The 20,718-nt window shown below is 40.7% G+C and overlaps 1 long non-coding RNA gene across 2 annotated transcripts in view; it reads right to left on the reverse strand.

Annotated features, from left to right (window-relative positions):
* Positions 1 to 9,108: 9,108 nt before the first annotated feature.
* Positions 9,109 to 20,718, reverse strand: part of LOC102082467 (uncharacterized) — a 58,959-nt gene continuing 47,349 nt past the window's right edge. For both annotated transcript variants that reach the window (XR_001224222.3, XR_003222087.1), the window contains one exon: positions 9,109 to 9,980. This is a non-coding gene — a long non-coding RNA (uncharacterized LOC102082467). The remainder of the gene's footprint in view (positions 9,981 to 20,718) is intronic.

Genomic DNA, 20,718 nt, shown 5'->3' on the forward strand with positions numbered 1-20,718 from the left:
CACAGTGACTGGGGTCCCATTTCAGGCCCAGCGTGGAGCCGGAGAGCTCCTCAGCTGTAAAATGAGAGCGCCGGAGCGCAGTGTGAAAATGGATTAGCCTCGCTGAGATAAGGGGAGCCCTCAGCGAGCCATGCACGCCTTCAATGGGGAAAAAGAACTGCTGTACAAATTGTTTTTGGTACATTAAGTACCTGTTACTTTATTTCACAGATGGAAAACAATAACACAGGCTCTAGGGTTGGAACCACTGTGGAATGTGAGAGGTTTGGCTCACCTAGCGCCCTCGGAGGTGTCCCAGTTTTCTTAATATGCAGAGTGATCTTTGCATGGAACTGCCGACCAAAAGAATTCAGCAGATTGACAAACACGGCATATGATGATAAATGACAAAGTGCCAGGTTGGTCGCCAACAGCCTACTCGGCGAAATAATGCGGAATATCCACGTAAAAATAAAATAAAATAGACTGAATGTTCCCACTCAGCAAACAGGGCAGGGATTTTTCATTAATAGTCCCGCTGTTGCACCACGGCCCCCCAAATTAAATGAGTGTGTCAGATCCTGGATGATTTATACATTTGGACTGATCTAACAGCTCTGTGGAACAGCTATGACACCCTGACAAGCCAACAATGGATATGAAAAATGAGCCAATACCACCGCTCTAAATCTGAGACTTTCAAAGCCAAATGCACACGCAGAATCGAAACCTCGAACATACTCACAAGTATAATGAAAATAAAGCAGAAGGGGGAAAAAATCCCCATAAGATTCTCAGCACAATTTTAGCTAAATCATTCAGTGTTTATATAAATGGAGTGATGGAGACAAATTGGTCCGAGTGGAGTGTGGCAGTACTTTGCTTTTCTGATGTCTTTTTGTGGCTGCGTGCAGAGCACATCACTTTACAGCTAAATGAGATATCAGGCCTATTGCTGAGCTTTGACTCTGTGACAAAATGTCAAATCGAGTTAGCATTAAGGAATATTTGAAAATATTCTCTTTTTTATCAATTAAAACAAAAGTAATTTATTTCTTTTTAATAGCTTTATTCTAAGAAAACACTGTATGTGCTCCACTGACTGCAGAAAGCAACGCCAACTCTCCGTCAGTGGCAAAAGCTGTGTTCATAATTATTTTGTGTGGAAGGCTAGTGGCCTTCCTAACTTGCTAGATGAAGTGATAAAAACCAACATGATGGACTAAAGCATTTTTGCTTTTCCTAGTATTGTCCTTTTACCCTCTCATTCTCTGTCTGATGAAAAACTGCACTTGGTGTTCCTCAGAGCTCAGCAGATTTAGAGGAAACAATTACCAGTCCGGTGATCTCTGCTTCTCCAGTCCCACCGATAAACACCCAGAGCCCTGAGGTACGGTCGGAAAATGATACAGTTTTAAACGGGTTAAATTTCATTGTCTGTCCCCCCCCCTTCTCCTCATTTCTCCCCTCCTTCTCTCCCTTAGAGGTTTTATTTCACAAAAGTGTGAACACATTTTTTTGTTGATGGGGTGAAAAAAGGAGTGAGAGAGAGAAACAATAAAGAATATGAAAAGCCCATCTTCACAGAACATTAGACATCGCAAAACAACCCTAAGCTATGACTGGATATATCAAAACTGACAAGTAAAAGTTGATTGCTGCGTGTCTATTGATTGAGCTATATTTCAGTGGAAGACTATAGCCTCATGGTTGTCTTCACAATGAACCAAATCCTGCTACCAAACATTGGCTGCAAAACCCCATTTATTGGCTGGAGAATAGGAAATAGTCAGTTTGCCGTAGCTGTTAAATATTATTTACAATTTTTTATTTCTTTTTTGGGGGGATACAGAGAATTGTTGGCATCGTATGGCATCCACAATTGCCAGAAATGAACCTTTAAGACTCCATGAAAATTTGTCTTTGGACCCAAAATTGCTGTCCCTCGAAGGCCCCCGCAGTGGGCACGATGTACCCCGTCTTTCGCCCTTTGACAGCTTCGATAGGCTTCAGCGTCTCTGCAATCCTGAATTGAAACCAGTTTTGTTTTGGATCAGTGGATGAATGGTTTGACAGACTTCTGTCAAACTCCAACAACGTCTAAAAGAGACTCAATAAGACAGGGAAAAAAAATCTTCTTTGTTGGTTTTAGACTATTGCAGGACTCATCAACGTTTCTCTTAATGTGGAAAACCTGGACGGGTGTATGTTAAACCTAACTAAGTCGTTTTGCTGCATAAACAGCAACTAAAAATAAAAAGTCAAATACAAAAGTAAAGTCAAAATCTTAAAAACATGTCGTACACGGATTCCTTTTGATATCAAAAGAGAAGGGTAACGAGGACGGATTCAACCTGCTGTAGGGGTAAGTGGTTAAGATTATGGAGTGATGCTTTACGGTTGTTAAAATCAAAGGTAAGACAGTTTATTGGAAGACATAGCAACATCTGGACGATAGGAACAACAGTGTGCTTAGTTATGACAAGCGTGCGGACATATAAGTGTCTTTATCCCTGGCAAGGAAAGGGAAATTGAGGGAAACTGAAATAGAAAAATAGGACAGATGCTCACAGAGAGTGAAAAACTTGAGCTGTAAAGAAGGCCAAGTGTACCAAACAGAGCGCAACCCAGGAGTGATTGAATGATCCCATTCTGGCCTCTTTGTTAGACACTAGGCAGCGATGTATGAAGATTGATACACAAGTGCTCGACTCGGTTTGCTGGATCATCAAACGGATTGATATTATACTCCAGCCAAGGATGAAGACAAAGTAAGTGTTATCATACTCAATACTGGGGCTTGTCAGAGGCGGGAAATCATCTCGTGTCACTGGTTATGGGAGCGTTTCACAGACTGTCTTGAGAATTTATCTAGGAGATGTGATGCTCTATGGCAGACTGCAGCTGACGGTGGAAGCCCCGGCTGCACCGTAAAGATCTTCACTAAAGATTGAATTACAGCGTTGTGCTTTAGAATGCATTTATTTCACTGCTATCATGTTTGTCCCCACAGACACTGTAAATCCCCGGTCCTCTTATCAAGTAGCCATTTATTGTTGTCAAATAACATTATTCACGGCCGTATCATTACTTAGATAACGTACGCATTAGAGCAAATGATTTGTTTATCTGCTGTACAAGTTCTACATTACTCCTGAGATTTCTCTAGGCTCCTCATTATTCTGTAGTCCTGGGATCAGTCAGTACAAAGTGAAAATGTAGATGTTTGATGGGTCTAGTGGGGTACAACATGTTACTTTTCAATGCCATTTATGAAATGAATACCTTGTTAGATGTGAAGAATTATAGCTTATGATTTTAAACCAGTTTGATTCCGTTAAAGTTCGAGGCAATCGAATTCTCTGTTCCTTTGCTCGACAGCTTTGATTAGTAATTATGCACGTAGTGTCTTTCAAAGTGTGACATCTTTATTTCCCCTCCTTAGAAGGCAATTCAATCATCTTTTTATAAATCCGACAGACTTAAAAGTCACCATATGTGATTGAGTTAATTCAAGGGCTTTAATTATATTCCACTTACCATTGCCTTTTTACATTTACCAAGCAAGATTTTTTTAATCATTTACATCATTACATTAGATATTGTTAGAGCTGATGTTTCAAGCTAAACAAGATTTGTTCTGTATAGAAAAAGTCCTTTAACTTAATTGCAGTGATGAAAGAAGCACTACCACTACACATATTGTGTTCTTTGCCATCTTAGAAATAATTTTTGTATGGTTTGGAATTTTTTGCTTTATTCTTTTGTTGAATTTGTGTTATCATATCCTGTGGCAGACCGTGTCTTACAGTTGCTTCTCCAGTGAGTCCAAAAACTGCAGCCTAAATGCAGCAGTAGTCCCCGTTCTTCTCTACAGCCTTGCAGAACTTACCATGTTGGTGCAGGATCCAGTTCCCCACCTGCTGGACTTTCTGGCCAGTTCAACTAACTCTGCACAAGTTTAAGAGTGCTAAATTCCCTATGAAGATCTATCGTTCTTGTGATTACATAAATACTGAGGAAATCGTGTTATACTAAGGGCTGTTTACATTAATAAGTGAAAAAACAAGTAAAATAAACATCATTTCAGTCATTAAAATCCTCGGTAAAAGCACTAATTTGTAAATGAACGAATGCGTGAGCTGTGCAGAGATGGCACTGATTCCCTGTTTAAGTGTCCAACTCCAGTCTGCACATTAATACCAGAAGCTTCCTGTTGCTGTTTTCTTAAGAGCTGGAGACACCAGGCAGTATAACCGTGTGCCTCTCTCTGCAGAGAAGTTTTATGCACACTGTAAAGCTGTCATTCATGTCGTTGCATACAGTGCCCTCAACATGTCGCCAGGCTCAGTAAAAGCCATGTATGGGAAAGACTGCAGGCCATGGCACTTATGGATATTTCTCTTTACATACATCATTTTTACATGTAGTCACTGGCTGTGAGGCAGCCTGTCAAAGAGACTTGCTGCTTCTCATCTTCATATTGAAATTCCAAAGGAGATCATTGTACTTCATTGTATATAACATTTCATTGTTATAGGATAAAGTTAAACTGCAGTTAGGCCATCTTTGCACACAGGCAGACATATGCACTTCATCTAGTAGAAGTGGTTTGCTTGAGCCAAGAGGTACTTGCTATGATTTGGTCCTGTTAAGCCGTTGACGCTGAAGATACAATGACCACTGTTGGAAAAGCAGTGCGTGTGTTTCTATGTGTGCGTGTGTGTGTGTGTATATGTGTGTTCACTTTATAGAGATGTCTGGTGGTGGTGGTTTTCTAGCTATGAGTTAAGGGCTTCATCAAAGGATAAACTTCTTCAGCATCAAAAAGCTACAGCACATGATCCATCTCCCTTTTTAGCTGGTGTCAGGACTAGTTTATGTGACGATGATGTGATGTTTGGGTACCGTTCTCCATCTAACTCCCTCAGAATGAACTATGATAGTTATGGATTTTGGATTGCTGATTGGCTCAAGCCATTAAAAAAAAACAACAATACAACAATGTGCTATGGGAACACAGTGACAAATCTGTTGCATTTACACATGTTCTTTTACAAGGCTCATATTACTTAGGAAGGCACAGCTGTAGACGATAAAGATGGTATAGTATTTATTGAGTGTCCAAAATGAGTGGGACATTTATGCATGCAATTAACACAAACTAAAAGTTCTACGATACAATGCAGTGTAATTTGTAGAACCAAATTAGCTTTGCATGACATGACACCTGTCAGTAATGACAAAAAAAATCACATACACCTTCATAATGACAGTTTGCTGCTCAGAGCAGATTAAATTATTATGCAAAATAGGTACGGCAGCAAATGACTGGACAAGAAAATGATTTCAGACAAAGACCAGATGCTTGCAAATAATAATAATGCTGTGCATTATTCTCACTAACGACGGCACTCTGTCTATATCTAAACTATATCTAAAAGATGGATGTAGCCACTGTGCTTTCACCAGTCATCTTGTCACCTTGTATTGAAGCCTTTATTTTAGCATTTAGACTGAATTGATTACATTTACACAGAAGGCGGGGGTGTGCTATGTTATTAGCTAACCAGCAAGCATGGTTAGCAGGGAGCGCAAAAGCACTGTCTAACATGTTCATAAAAAAATACCAGAGTACCACTAACCAAGAGTGGAGACAGATTAATTACAAATCACATAATTGAAGTTTATAACAAAACCCCACCGCAAACATGGTGACGAGGTCCTGCTGAATGATTAAAAGAAGCTGAGATAACGCCTAGCAGGCAGCTAGCTAGCTAGGTTAGCTAGCAGCCTCACTGGTTCTTACTTGTGAGGGGGATTTCTGTTAAGAATTATATTTAATCATTATTATTTACTTACTTTAAAGCTATCTGTTTATTTTATTGTGTCTTCTTCTACCTTTTATTTTATATTATGGCATTTAATAATCTCCTTTAATTTATTATTTTTTTAATAGCCTCAAGTGGGCAACTTAGGAATGGCTGAGCAAAACTTTTTCAGACTAAACTAAACTTCAAAGCTTTGATTTGTCTTTTAATGATGTAAAAGTCTACGCCATAGAACCATATACTGGAAAATTATATATAGGAACTGATCTGGGCTTTGGATAATCTTTCTGAGATGTTTAGAGAATCATTGGTTTCTGCGACAAATGCTGTAATCTTCTCCTACTGCACTTTTGTGCTGCAAATGAACAGAATCCTCAAAACACAATGCTGTTATGATCATAAAAGCCGTAAATCTACAGTACTGGCCAATTAAACCTATCGTTTAAACAGCGTCAGTGTGTTGTGTTTGTGATAGGCTGTGTAATAGTGTAATAACTCCGTCCCCTGTAAGCTGGCCAGGGAGGCTGTGTGTAAATGAGACGGTTCTGCTACATTAGCTTCATAACACCATAATCCCTTCTCCATAAACCATTACATGCGCTGCAACATTTCTGATTTATGGGGGGTAGAGAATCAATGGGAAAAAATTAATGCTCGCGAAACGTCCCAGGGACAATACTGAGCAGATTTTAATTGTGATTTCATTCAGGCGGCTGTTAGCGAGATGATGAATGGGAGCTAACCTTCCACTCTGCCAAGCACTGGAAAGAGTCTTTAATATGACAATTAAGTGTCTGTCTTTTAGATTTTATTGTATCTTCCTCGCTCTATCTTGTGAGCTACTCTGTCCTCCCTCCTGCTTTTCTTCTTTCTTCCCACCCACTCTCCTTTAGCCTCTTCCTATCTTTCTCCCTCTTGACATCGCTTCATCTGTACAGTGCAGCTTTTGCGCAGATTAAATTGAGACTCCAGTTTTCTCCATCTCAGAGCACTTACTTATGTTTTATGACACGCACTAAATCAATTTTATGTTGTTATTGATTTTTTTCCCACTCCTCCTATTACCCTCTTGCTTAAATCGACACAAACCATTTTGCCTTTTGCTCCCAGATTCTTCCCACTCTTGTCTTGCCATGACCTTATGTGTACTAGCGAGACATCTGAGGGTGGAAAACTGTGTCCCTCTGTGGAAAGAAAGCAGTGCATTTATTGATACTGATATAAAACGAAAGCATATGACCAGAACTTTGCTTGCATTTAAGAATTTAAACACATAACCGCCCCCTTTTGTTCTCCAGTGTAGCATTACTGAAAATAGTGGTAAAGCATGTAGCGGACTTTGTTGTATTACCCCACTACACTAACAGGATGGAGGCTTTTGTAGTTTTAGTGGATGGCAAATCAACTCAGTTGTTTTAATTGGTTTTTCAAGTAAAAGACAGCATGGTTTATAGGGATTTTTAATTTCACCTTCATCATTACGAGTGACAATGCCTCTGGCACAATGCAAGCAGTCTCTTCCAACTTTGTATTTATTCACAAGTGCCCCTGCAAACTGAGCCAAAAAGACTGAAGGCCAACTTTTTCAGTAATTGAGTGAAAATGTAACCAAATAGAAATTAACAAATAGAGTAAAAACAGAAGTGAATACAATCAGTAGGCAACAATAATAACAAAGAAAAATTAAAAAGAATGAAAAGTAAATTTAAAGAGGGATATGTTTTAGCAGCAGCAGCTCCATCTAGGCTTCTTTTTTCTGTTTTCTTATGTGGTGATTTAAAAGGACCAACTGGTGAGAGCAGGGGTTAAATGCAGTAAGAGCTAGCTTGGTCTCAATCAATTTGTCCCTGTCTTTTGGCAGGTGCCCAGGCTTTGCTGTGTCCCAGTCCACCAGTGTTGGCTCCATCAGGGCTCCCAGAAAAGGCCTAAGAAGCAGCATCAATGTGACCATTTAGAGTCCGATCTGTGCAGATGCAGTAGGAAGGTCAGGCCATTGTGTGGCCCCCCTCCCTAGCGCCTTTCACTTCACCCTCCAGAACGCCGTCCACATCAAAGTTGTTATTGAGGCCCCTCAATCGGAAATCCTGGTTTGGCAGGGAAGCAAGGTCTTTAAGAAAAGAATGACGGCCTTGACATAACATGGGCAACTAAATCAACGCACCAGCAGCCAAAAAGAAAGATTAATACTCATAGGCCTGTTTACACCTGTGCTCAAATATCTCTCATATTTGGTCTAGGTTTGGTTTACACCTGATCTTAACAAGTTTTGAAAATGTAAAAATTAAAAATCTATTTTTTCTTAAAAGACATGAGAATTGTAAAAAAAAAATGTTGGGGAACGTACTGTCCTATTTTCAGCTATAAATTCAATTATGGATTATTTTAAAAGTAGTATGATATGCAGATTTATTTGTAACACTTACAGTCTATTTAAGATCTTATCCTGTGCCTCTTTTTATAAGTTAGTTGGTTGGTAATTTTATTACACATAGATTAGGACTCCTTATTTTATTTTGTTCTGAATAAATTAGTTGACTAGAGAAAATGCCATGAATAACATTTTGCTGCTTTCAGAGACTTATAGTCATAGGAAGCAAGTTGAACACAACACCAATATTACACAGTTTTGCTGATAATTTGTCCCAGTGATTGTGTTACTCAATATCCCAAAAAGTGTTCACTTCTGACCTTCATTATGACTATATCAACATGTTGACTCTGAATCATATAAATTTGAATCAGCAGAGGATTCATATTCATATTTTTTTTAATCTGTTTTTGTGATATTTGCAGAAGCAAACCTAGTTACAAGGAAAGTTATTGATTTCAAACACTGAGGCACCTCTGCTACCTTGCATGCTAAAAGGGGATCCTACAGGGGTCTCTATCAGTGCAGAGTCATTGCAGTGTTTTATGGGATCCCTGCCACCAGCTAAACTCATCACCCACTACCCGCTCAGAGCTGATAATAAGCAAAATAACAGTGGCAAAACAACTTCACTGTCGGTTACCAGACATCACACCCATGGTCATATCACGACAAAGCGAGTAATAGACAGGCCGGTCCACCATGTCCCTTTTACGCTTTGCCAATCCAGATATTTTATTTCTTTTAAACATTTTTTTGGGCCTTTTTCAGATAGTGCAGTGAAGAATGACAGGAAAGAACAGCGAGAGAGAGAAGGGAAAACATGCGGCTCTCACCCATAAGGCAAATGGTCGCCTGCTCATCCCAGTGAGATAAACCGGTGCCCAAGCGATATTTTATTTCAATCTAAAACTAAAATAATCACTGAAAAACATTTAAAAAGACTTTATTAACACATTTACATGTAAATACATTTTAGCCACCTAGCTTAATGGTTTCTGATGGAATGTTCTTCATATGTTTTCTGCTCACTATCAACTTCTTGACTTTAAATATATTACTTCCCCCCTGCTAGTAATGCAACTTCTGCATTCTGCATCCTTTGCCTTTTCAAAACATGAAATGGACACGGTGGACCGGCGTGTCTATTACACGTTTTGCCATTAAACTTGGCTGCTATGGTTTACATACAGCATAACCTAGCTAACATGCAGGGAAGTTTGTGTATTGTTAACGACTTAAATCTATGTAGCTTTGTAAAACTAATAGAGATTTCTATCTTAAAGGGGGCAAATGTAGCTATTTTCATATTTAACATTAAATTAAAGCTAACTACCTGCCAGCTGACATTAGCTCACCAAACCTTGACTGAACTCAGGGCTCATTTGACACTTAATGTAATGCTGTAATTAGTCGTGGAAACATAGCTTCATCATATCTTTCACTTTGCAACCTCAGATGAATAAATACTTTGTGGGGACATATTTGTTGTAATCTACTTGTAAATAGTTACATGACACCAGCTCTGATGCAAGCTGAACAGATTCATCAAGATGTTTTGATTTTGTTTTGTGTGATTACTGCAGATTTTTTTTTTAATCAGTCTATTTTGAGATGTTTGAACACTCTTGGGTCCCCCTGCTGGTTTGTGTGTGTGTGTGTGTGTGTGTGTGTGTGTGTGTGTGTGTGTGTGTGGAGGGTAGGGGCAGATGCCTAGTCCACTTGCTCCTTCGGCTGGCTCCGTGTTATCATGTCATGAGTTGGGAGTAAAGCCAACCTCTTTATACAGATTCCTGTTATCACTGAAAAACAAACAAACAAAACAGTTCACTGGAGTTGCATTGCAAGATAATGTCACTAAGTAGGATAACATTTCTGTCTCTATTGACTTAAAAAAAAAACACTCAAGCATATTATGTTTTTATATAAACTTATTTATTCTTTATTGTCTGTTTTTTTGCACTTAGTAAATGCTGACAAATATGTAAGAAGATTACATTTTCAACTGAACTCACAAGGAACTTTTACAAAAATGATGGCATGACTTTTTTCCTCCCCATAATTGAACATCACATCATTTCAGACCCTTAAAACGATGAAGAATGAGCCGGAGGTGAGAAAATGGAGACGACTGACTGAGAAGAAGGCAACTGATAGAAGGTTCTTTCTTCTTTCCGACTCTTCTTCTGTTTCGGCTCATGTGCAAAATCGAATTATGATGTGGACTGACGTGCACCAGCTGTCCCCTCTCCTGGGTCCTGTCCGTCACCTCGCTGGTCACCGCTGACAGCACTATGATGGATTAGGAATTGTCATCCAGGACGCTTGTCACTTGTTTACAAGTTGGCCATCCCTCATCTCTCAACACAGGCCTTATAATCTGGCCAACACTTCTCCAACACCCCCACCTCACACACACACACACTTACACACACTGCCAGGCGCGGTATACAAGACAACACCATACATAACAACAGCTTTTTTTTTCTCCTCTTCCCCCAAACCTTTCTCTCGCTCTCTCTCACTCCTACATCTCTGGGCAGAACACAGTCAACACATTTAATGCATTAATATATGTGTTGTGTTCACCAATCTCCCAGGGACTGGGGCGATGTCTTCTCCTGTCAACCCCTACCCCCGAGAACTGACTGGGTTTTATACAAACATCCCACTGGGAGAGGGAGGGGAGGCTCAGATCTAACCTGCATTTTGGTTTTTGAAAAATTGAGCCTTTAAAACGGTTAAAACCCAAATTTGCGAACAATATACTTTCTTTCTGTAAAACCTATTTTGCTGCTGTGACGGTGAATACAAACCTGACTGTTCTGTAACCTCTTGCTTGTAGTGCACGCAAAACTGCTTTCGTAAAATACATGAACATAAAATATAGATCTTTTAAAAAATGTATTATGACCTATGACAATGTCATTTGTTTCATAATCAGTAACTGACAGATTAATTTTAAAAAATGTATATTTTACTGTGACGTGTGTCATTTTACACCTTTTTACTCCTCCAAGCTCTTATTTTGGAACACAGCTGTAAACTTGTTTCCACAATTTTGAGAAAAAAACAACCCCAAACCTCTCATGTCAAATTCAAGACCATTTACCAGAAGCCTCAATGGTGTCAAGTCCGTGTCTCAGCAATGTCGAAGAAGGAAGCCCCGCAGAGCAGACTTTGATCTCTCTCCGCAGCATCTCTCAGCCTGCGGTCTGCTGTGAGAATGTGTGAGTTTATGCTCCCTCTGCAGGCATAGTCCAAACTGGATGACGAGCTAACCAGCCTGCCTCTCCGCTTTGGACTCGGCCCTGCCAGCTGTGATCTTGCAGAGAGGATGAGTGGATGCCATCTACCCGGCACTACTGAGGCCATCCCTGTGCTCCCAGTGTGGCCCTTGAGAGAGGCCATAATCTTTTCCTATCTGCCTAATGGTTCCCTCTGTGGATTCTGAAATGGCAGGCCTGGGAGTGGGGGCCGCATGCTGAATCCTACCATGAGCATATTGTCATTAAATTAAAAATTTCCTAACACTCCCTTGCTTGTGGCATAACCGCCGCCGTGAGAGCGATCATAATTGGCTCTGAAAACATGCGTAATTGCCTTCAGCTGGCGTTCTTTTACAGTTGACATTGTTGAGGCAGCAGCGGGGCGATTGGTGAAGTGAATATGCAGCTTGTTTCGCAATGGCACTCGTAATTGAAATATGGTACGTGAGAGCGGAAGATTACATTAAAGCTCCTAGATAATCACTTGACAAGGGAGTCGTTGGATCGACAATCTGCTGCGGTGTTTCGGGGAACCGGCCAGAGCGAACAGGCCGAGGAAGGGAGGGAGAAGGGAGGCAGAGCGGGGCAAAGGGCGGAAAAAGAAGAAGAAGTAGAAGAAAAACGTCTCTTGGCTTACTCGCTTATTCAGAGCAGTCCTGGATTGCCTGCCTGGCATTCCTGGGCTCTTTCTATCACCACATTTATCCCACTCCCTCTCTTATTCTCCCTGAGACACACAGCCCTCCGCTGCTTCGAGTATACCACTTCCCCTTTAAGAGCTAACAGATGGCTGCCCATTGCAGTTGCATTTTATCCTCATTTTAATTTATATTTTCATTGCCTTTTATTTTGTAGTGGCGAAATGATACCTTTAATCAACGGCGGGACACACGACTGCCTGCAGTCAGCTGAAAACAGACTGAATAAACAGTTACTGTATTAATATTTTTTTACTTAACCAGTAAGTGTTTAATTGAAACACTCTATGACATAACTGAAATATTAATGATTTCTCTTAAAGGTCCTTGTGCCCTTTTTTTTGCCCACAGTCCTTTCACTTCCTCAGCCTAATAGACAGCAGAAAGGGAAGTGTTATTTCACAAATATTTCAAAACCCCAGACTGCCAGTATGGGCACATTACTTGTAAACTGATGCACAAAAGAAAAGACACAAAGGGATGGTCACATTTGTCCTCCTTTTTTTCTGCAGACTATCTTTTCTTGCTGCTGAAGTAAAAAAAAAGAAAAAAATTGCAGGTGCCTCCTCTCTTTAATCTACTTCTCCTTTCACCATTATCTTATATTTGGGTATAAACACACAGACTGTGCAACCCGATAATATGCAATTAAAAACAAAGATCATTAAAAAGTTATTGGTGTCTGCCTAATTACTATAACTTTACCCCCCTTATAATGAGCGTGCATGGGTATTGATTCGAAGCAAATCTCCCTTTCCTCCTGGAAAAAAGCAGGTAGTTACTTTGTGTTAAATCATTAATATAGTAATGATTTTTCCAGAACACTCTCAATTAAGACCAGAACAGAAAATGACCCAGGGGAGTTGAAGCTCACGCTCTTAAAAGTGTGATGTTCCAAATATATCGTTGCTTCTCTCACCGGAGAATATGGATAGAGGTGAGGGGTGTTTCTGAATAATTTAAAACAGGAGCTTGTTGATTAGATTGTGCATAAATGTGTTTCTATGTTATGGGACTGTAACTTTAATGTAAAACCGTACGTGCTAATATGCTGCACCGAATAAGCATTTTGTGAATAGTCAGTGATGTAGTGGTACGGCTCAACCTCCAGGAGGGGACAGAGAAACCATCTGCCAGGATGGGAAATTAATAAAACACAATAAAGAAAGAATTACAGTAGAAAAAAAGACCTGCAAATCTTGACATCATCAAAAGTTCAAGTGTGCATGTGAATTTAAAAAATGATCATGACTAAACAGAGTAGTGGACCCCTCACTGCTCCTGCCCTGTGCACACCAAGCTACAATGAAATGTATCCTGACACCTCTCCTATATCAAGCATTGTGCTACAGTAGCTCTTCTGTGGTGTAACAGCACATTGCGCAGACTTGGTTTTGCATGTGCATCATTGAGCCTGTTGGATCCTGCTTTATTGGTTCTCCTTCCCTGGACCAGTTTGGGTAGGTATAACCACTGAACACTCAAGGAGACCAGCTGTGGCGCTCAGTCATCTAACCATAAAAGTCCCTCAGATAGTCCCCCTAATATTCCCAGCACGACCACATAAAACGAGTGCAATGATGCTTTGACGTCACTGGGCTAACATGCTCACAAAAAATCAAAAAGCTGGGAAAACAACAAATTTTGGACAAATGATGGCAAGTTACAGTACTACTAACTTTATCCTACTAAGGAGGTTAATGGATAAGTGCATACATTTCTTTACTGACATTACAGTAATTTGTTCAGGGAATAAATGTCAACCTTATGAAGTGCCTGTTGTCCATTAACCATAAATGCAGAAAAAAGCTGGATAAATGAAAACTTTGGCCTGTTGATGTAAAATGTGTGCACTTTAAACTATTTCACAGTTGTGAATATGAAAGAACGTCTGAGTCATGGTTTTTAGGTTAGCATATGTCATCTAGACTGTCTTTGTAATTCAAATCCTGCTTTCTCTGTGATCTCTGAACCCCTCCCCCCCGAACCATCCGAGGGACTCCAATCCTTGATTCGTGCTCCAACAATTAGATCATTTGTTCGTCTATTATCTCAACACCTGCAAGAAAATCTGTCTCAATTTTCCCCTCTGCTTCTGATCTTGTCTCCCTCCCTTCGTTTTCTGTGTCCCCACTGAGATGCTGGTTCCACCCCAAGCTGCTTGTGTCTCTGTCAGGAGGCTCTTGGACACTGCCATCCCAACATGCATTGTGCACATGCCAAGAGCCTGTGCCAGTTCAAGCCCTTATAGCACCGAATACTTGTTGTGACCCTGCCTCTTCTATTCTTTGCGCTCTTTTGAGGCCCCTGTGCCAAGCACACACAAGGCTCAAGTAGGGATATACAAAAAACATCGAACTCTCCCTCCCTCCTTTCACTCAGAGCCATAATATTCACTTAGTGAGGACCAGGAGTGGCTAGAACAAAGAGACTTTTAGGTCTGGGCAATGATTTGTTATAGTCTCCATAACCACAGTTTACAGCAGCTTCCTTTTGAAATGCTTGACATTTTACTTCCTATTCCTTAGCTATAGTTGCCGGATACAGTGCGTCATCTTTGTTTGACTTTATCACACGTAAAGAGCCGTTTAATGTCATTGCCTAGGTAACCCGCAGGTTTTTGGCAACGACGCAGAAACGGCCAATTTGTCAGTGGAATGTGGGGAAGTGTCAATATAAATCTATTTAATCTCTCAGGGCTACAATCAGGACATGATTTTTCATATGCATATGAGAATATTTTTTGTATTACTTTCTCACACTTTTCTTTTTTTTTTACAGCTGACCACAGATGGAAGCGATTGGTCCAACAGAGGGGGAGAAGGATAACGAAGTGAGGGCAGGGAGCTTTTTTAAAGGGGACAGCAGTTCTTACAGCAGACATTTGCAGCATACATATTTACAGTAGAGTGTAGGGGTGCTGATTAGACCTTTCACAAAATAATTCTTACTTTCACTGTTAAACATCAACTGAACTTTAGTGAACTTTTAATGTGGACTGTGGTGAAATGTACTAACACAGTCAGAGAAAAGGCGGTAACTTAATGCAGCTATGATTGACTGCTAGTCATTCTTTTGAGCTAATTCAGCAATATTAAGTATGTTTCAGGTTTATAAATATATATATATAGTTCGTGTTTTGTTGACCTATGCATGCACCCCAACCTCCTCCCTTTGCAGACTTTGTTCCTGCTAAACAATGCTGACACTGCTCTTGTCAAATATATTATTGTTGGTGAAGGATCTGAGTCATGCTTGTCTCATTTTTAGCATTGCGTGTTACTGTAATCAAATTGCATTTCTCTTTTACACGGTACTGTTACTCATAGTATTACTATTAAATTCAATACTGACATTTACTTGTGTTATACGGCGTCTTCAATTGTCTGTACAATAGCTCACCCAACATGTCTTTATTTTTATTTTTTCTCTTGTGCCCCTCAAGTACAATCAGCTGCCTTCAATTCATGTGCAGGGAGGAGCAAATGATGGAGTGGTATAGACCTTTTGAGATGTGGATATTTGGAATTACATTTTATTTTCATTGCATGCAAGGACAAACAAAAGGACAATAAGAGCACCGTGCAAACGCAAAGCTAGCAGCAAAGAACCCAGAGCCATGTTAAAGCTGGTTGTTTCCTGACACCAGCCAAGAAGATAGAATCTGATCTTCAGCAGGTAACAAAAACTGAGAAGAGAAGTCAGTGCAACCTCCAGTTCTACCTGTACCTGTTTCTACTGTAGAATCTCTGTGGCGATTGGTCAGTAGTGCTTGGCTGGTTTTCAATGTTGCTGTCAGCTTTGTGTTTATACTTAAACACTAAAAGAAAGATTCTGTGTCCTCATACGGGTTAGGATTTGTGTTAGTGTGTGAAACTGTAGCCTAAAGTTTATATATAAGAGTGGCTCTCAGGGTATGTTACACAGTAACACAAAAGTAACGTAATGAATAGTGGTAGTGTGATGAATTGAATTCTCTAGGTTAGTCTCTAAGTAACAGAATGCATTAATTTTATAAAATAGAAGTGTGATGTGTTTATATATAATTCAGGAATGTAATGCACATAAAATGGTGAAGATTATATCTTGAAACAAGTTGTGACATAAAAAGCATAACTGTCAACATCTTCACACTTCTCGGGCTTTGGGGTAAAGTCAGACAGATGTCTGTGACCTCTAATGTCTTTTATTGAAGATCCATGCCGTGACACTGTTCGAGCTCCCCTGCTGTACAAACTGAAGAACAGTGTGTCACAACGTGGCATTTATGTTCATGTGACATTATCAAAATGCTCATATGACAGCCCACCAATTATGAATCCTGACGAGAAGACACCGGAAAACATCTTGCACTCGCGCTCTTGCTGACATGACCTTTTTACCGAGATTCTGCGTTCTTCCCATCGACATCCCCCCCGTGCAGCCCTCTGTTTCTCTCTGTTTCTTCTATTCAAGGCTTCATCCTCTTCATCCCAAGGTAAATCCCATTAGGTGGATATTTTGTCGTGGAAGCGATTTTTTTTTTTTTTTTTTTGTGCCACGCAGTTGTTATTTATTGGCTGCTGACAGGCCTATGAATTCTGGGGCAAAGTGAAACTCATATTGTTATCAAAAGCATAAAATTTCTATCACTTTAGATGTCAGAGCAGAGACAAGAAAATGAAACAGGTACTCATAAAGGCAGTGGGTGCAATAAATCAGCCAGGAGGGCCCGAGAAAGGAGACGCTTGATTAAATAAGGGGAATTAGGTATTTTTGCAAAAGCGGGAAATAACATTGATCTACGCTCCTGTCAGCGAAGACGCTTGACACCATTGTGCATTGTCTATTCTTCCCGTGTGTTTATAGTTTATCAATCTCCCTCCGACAGAATGATATCAGTGAGAGAATATCCTGCATCCTTCGGCTGCCTTGTTCTCTGTTGCTGGAAAACTGGGGGCAGACTTATCCAGGTTCTGAGGTTGCCTTCTTTGATTTCCTCAGCAATTGAATCACCAATCATATCCTGTAGCTTTGTTTACCACGACATATGTGAAATGAACCAATAGGGCTACTGTTTTTCCTACAGCGCCATAGGCATCAAGAGGCAATTTAAGGTCAGTCAGGGGTGATACTCTTCTCTAGTTTATACCAGGGTGCAATCAAATTTCGTTGCATTTTATGGGAAATCACTTTGGGCAAATAATTCCTATTTTTCAAGGGAATGTTGGATATCTATTTAATGAGAAGCAGTCTTGTTATTGTAAGAAAATCCAATAAATCTTCGCACTTTGCCTAACACAACAAGCAATCTTTTTTTCTTGTGTAGCCTGTTGAAATAACACTATATATACTCTCTTCTTCCACTCAATCTTCCCCCGTGGAAGCAAGATGCAATGCAACAGATCGAGCTTGTGTGCGCTTTATAAGTAAACACATAAAACATGGTTGAACTGATACTTTTAATTTTCCTTGTTGCAGTTTTCTTTGTACAAAGCATCAAAAATGACACTGAAAATACAAGATATGACTCATGGCTGATTGCACATCCGTCTAAAAGCAAATTCTGCAAAGCCAAGTTTCTTACCCTAATTGCATGATTTCAGTAACGTCTCTCCCGCTTTGATTTGGAGGTGTCTGCATGGCTGATAGGATCAGTGAACTCTGGAGAGTGGGGTGACGACCTTCCACCTCATCCATCACTCGCTGATGGACATGGGAAGCCAGTCCCTGACAGGTTTGGAGGATAGGCGGGGGTGGAGGGTGAAAATGGGGTTAAGGATAGGGCCGGAGAAGGATCCGTGCTACCACAGCATGGTGGCTGGAAGAACGAAGGCGGGGTTGAAGGGGGGAGCAAATGGAGAGAAGTGTGGCCAGGATTGAGGTCAGGGATGTATGATTGGGGTATAAGATGAGCCTGGTTAAATGTTTGCGTGGGGGGACAAAGATGGATTATCTGACTGTTTATGCATGTCTCATGTGAGGGAAAATAAACAAATGCAGCTCACATCACAATTGCCACTATTTTTTCTTTCTTTAGCTCTTTTGCAGCAAAGGGCATAAAACCACGTCAGTAGTTTTGGTTTAGTTCGCCATCCAGCATTTGTGAAGCAGGAACTCAATCCAATACAAATGATGAATCTGGTAATTGGGAGCAGTGTCACTCTATTCTCCAAATCTTGCTGAGGTGTAATGAGTCTCTGAGGGGCCACTTGTTCCTTACATCCAGTGAAACAAGCACCAACGTCATCAGTCTTCAAAGAGGCTAAAGTGAAGTCAACTTCTGTCTGAAGGTGCTCCCGCTGATTTCTTCACGTGAGCTCAGTGGAAAGCCCACGTTCCCATCACATGTGAGAGTGTGCATGCGTGGGAGAGTCGGGTGCGGTTGCACCCTGTGCAGACAATGAGAAGAAAACCTCTGACCAAAACGCAGCCAAGAGTGAGTGACACCACAACATGAGGCAGGGATGTGGTGCACACACATGCACACTCACAAATGTTAGCATGGAATGGGTTCAGTGACATTTGACCCTGGTCATTCAATTGCCTGTCAACACCATGTACTCCAATCGTTTTGTGCATGACTGTGCGATCATATGTTTTCCTCTGTCTGACCTAAATGTAGTTATGTCTAGACACTTCTTTCTTTCTGCTGCTGCATTGCTAATATTGTGTACCTCATGTCAAAAGTTTGCTTTTTCAGGAAGTTAAACAAGACTCCTTCCCCTCTCCTCGCAGACAGCAACTTCATGGTTGACATAGTGAAACCAGGAACAGGCAAGGGTGAGCTGCTCAGTTCACTCTCACTCATGAATCTGAGGTTTCAGTGTGTATTCTTTTTACATTGGTTTTGATTTCCTTTCAACGCTGCTGGTTTTTTTTAATCTACCATTAAGCAAATAAGGAAGCTCGCATGTCTTAAAGCCCAGATCAGATTAGATCTTATTCTGTAAATAAGGATAAAGTATTGTAAGACAACAGTATTGGAAAACAACAGGGATTGACATACATACTGCATGTCATAATCTTCAGGGAGATTTAATCAGAGTAATTTCCTCTGATTGATCCTGTTGTTTCTGCCTTACGCTTCTGCTTCATCAAAATATTTGCGCAGCTGACAACATATGTCTCTATCCTGTTTTTGGAGTGTTGCCATCAGCTCTGGATTGAATACAGTAAACACATACGCACAACTACACATGTTATCTGGTAAAACAACAAGCTGCCCTTGCTTGTCTTCTGCTGGTCGGGGCCTCAGTGGGATGGACAGTTTGTGAAAATGACAGGACATGCCAACAAATTGCATCACTTCTGCCTCTGTGGCCGAGGACAATGGGCCACCATATGCCGAAGTGGGGAAATGAATGGAGCTCATTTGTGCTGGCACCCTGAGCCCCAGCTCCCCTCGACCCTGCTGGGGCCTCCGTGGCACCGAGGCCGACACAGACAGACGAGCCCGCCCTGTACCACACAGCTACGCTGCTGTCCAACAACACGTCCCATACACCGAATCCAACAAATACAATTTGGATTTGTTGAAAAAAAGAAAATAGAAGCAGATAAATAAGTGGAAAAAAAGTAAAAACAGTTTGACATTTGGTACCACTTCCCTAATTGTGGCTGAGAGGGCATTTTACATGATCACAAATAATATTTAACACTCCACCCTGAGAATGCAGAGTTACTGTAATCAGAGTTCCCAGAAGTTTGAATATTTTTCACAGAAAACTGAAGTAACAAATTATGCATTGCATACATACATACATGCAATACATACTCTTCTTGTAAAATGATCTTTATACATTCATATTCAGTATAAATGGGTATTCAGGATGTGCTGGTAGTAAAAGTAGCCCTATTTGCCCGTTTGTGTTTTTCTGTGTCTTTATTTGTGTGTGTGTGTCTGTGTGTGTGTGTAGGCCTGGGATGATAGCAGATGATTAAGGAGTGGCTGCTCTGTTGACATGAGATACTAATGAGGATGAAATGAGAAGGTCAGGGCTCGTCTCCAGGAGGGGGGGACACCCTCCTCCCACCACCATCACCACCAGCAGCCCCCCCCCCCTCCGGCTTCCTCTGTCTTGGACAGACGGCTAATCCTCCTTTTTAATCGGCACAGGAAAGTACGCACACACACATATGTAAAACACACACATGTACACACAGAGGCGCCTCTGATCAGGCCTCTGCATCTTCATAATGGAGGTAATTAGCAGCTCAACAAGGCTAGCTCAGCATTATGATTAGCACTTCTTTCTGAGCCCACTCAAAATCTGACCAGGGTGGCCTCTGCTGTCAATCCACACGGAGCTACATTGGAACTGCAACAACAAGTTTATTAGCTTAGCCTCATGATATATCAATCTAAATATTACTCACACAGAGAAGCCAAATTCTGACAGGCTGAGGCTGTTCTTTATACCCAAACCCCAGTCAATAGATAGCATCCATTAATTATTAATATGTAAATATTTATTTTGTATCAACTGAAGCACATTTGGGGTGTTTTACTAACCTAAAAGCAGCAGCTATCAATCAATCAGCGACTCACAAAGTGATGAAAAAGAAATATAATGAAAGGGAGCGCAGACGAT

Source organism: Oreochromis niloticus, linkage group LG11, assembly GCF_001858045.2.
Source record: "Oreochromis niloticus isolate F11D_XX linkage group LG11, O_niloticus_UMD_NMBU, whole genome shotgun sequence".
NCBI lineage: Eukaryota > Metazoa > Chordata > Actinopteri > Cichliformes > Cichlidae > Oreochromis > Oreochromis niloticus.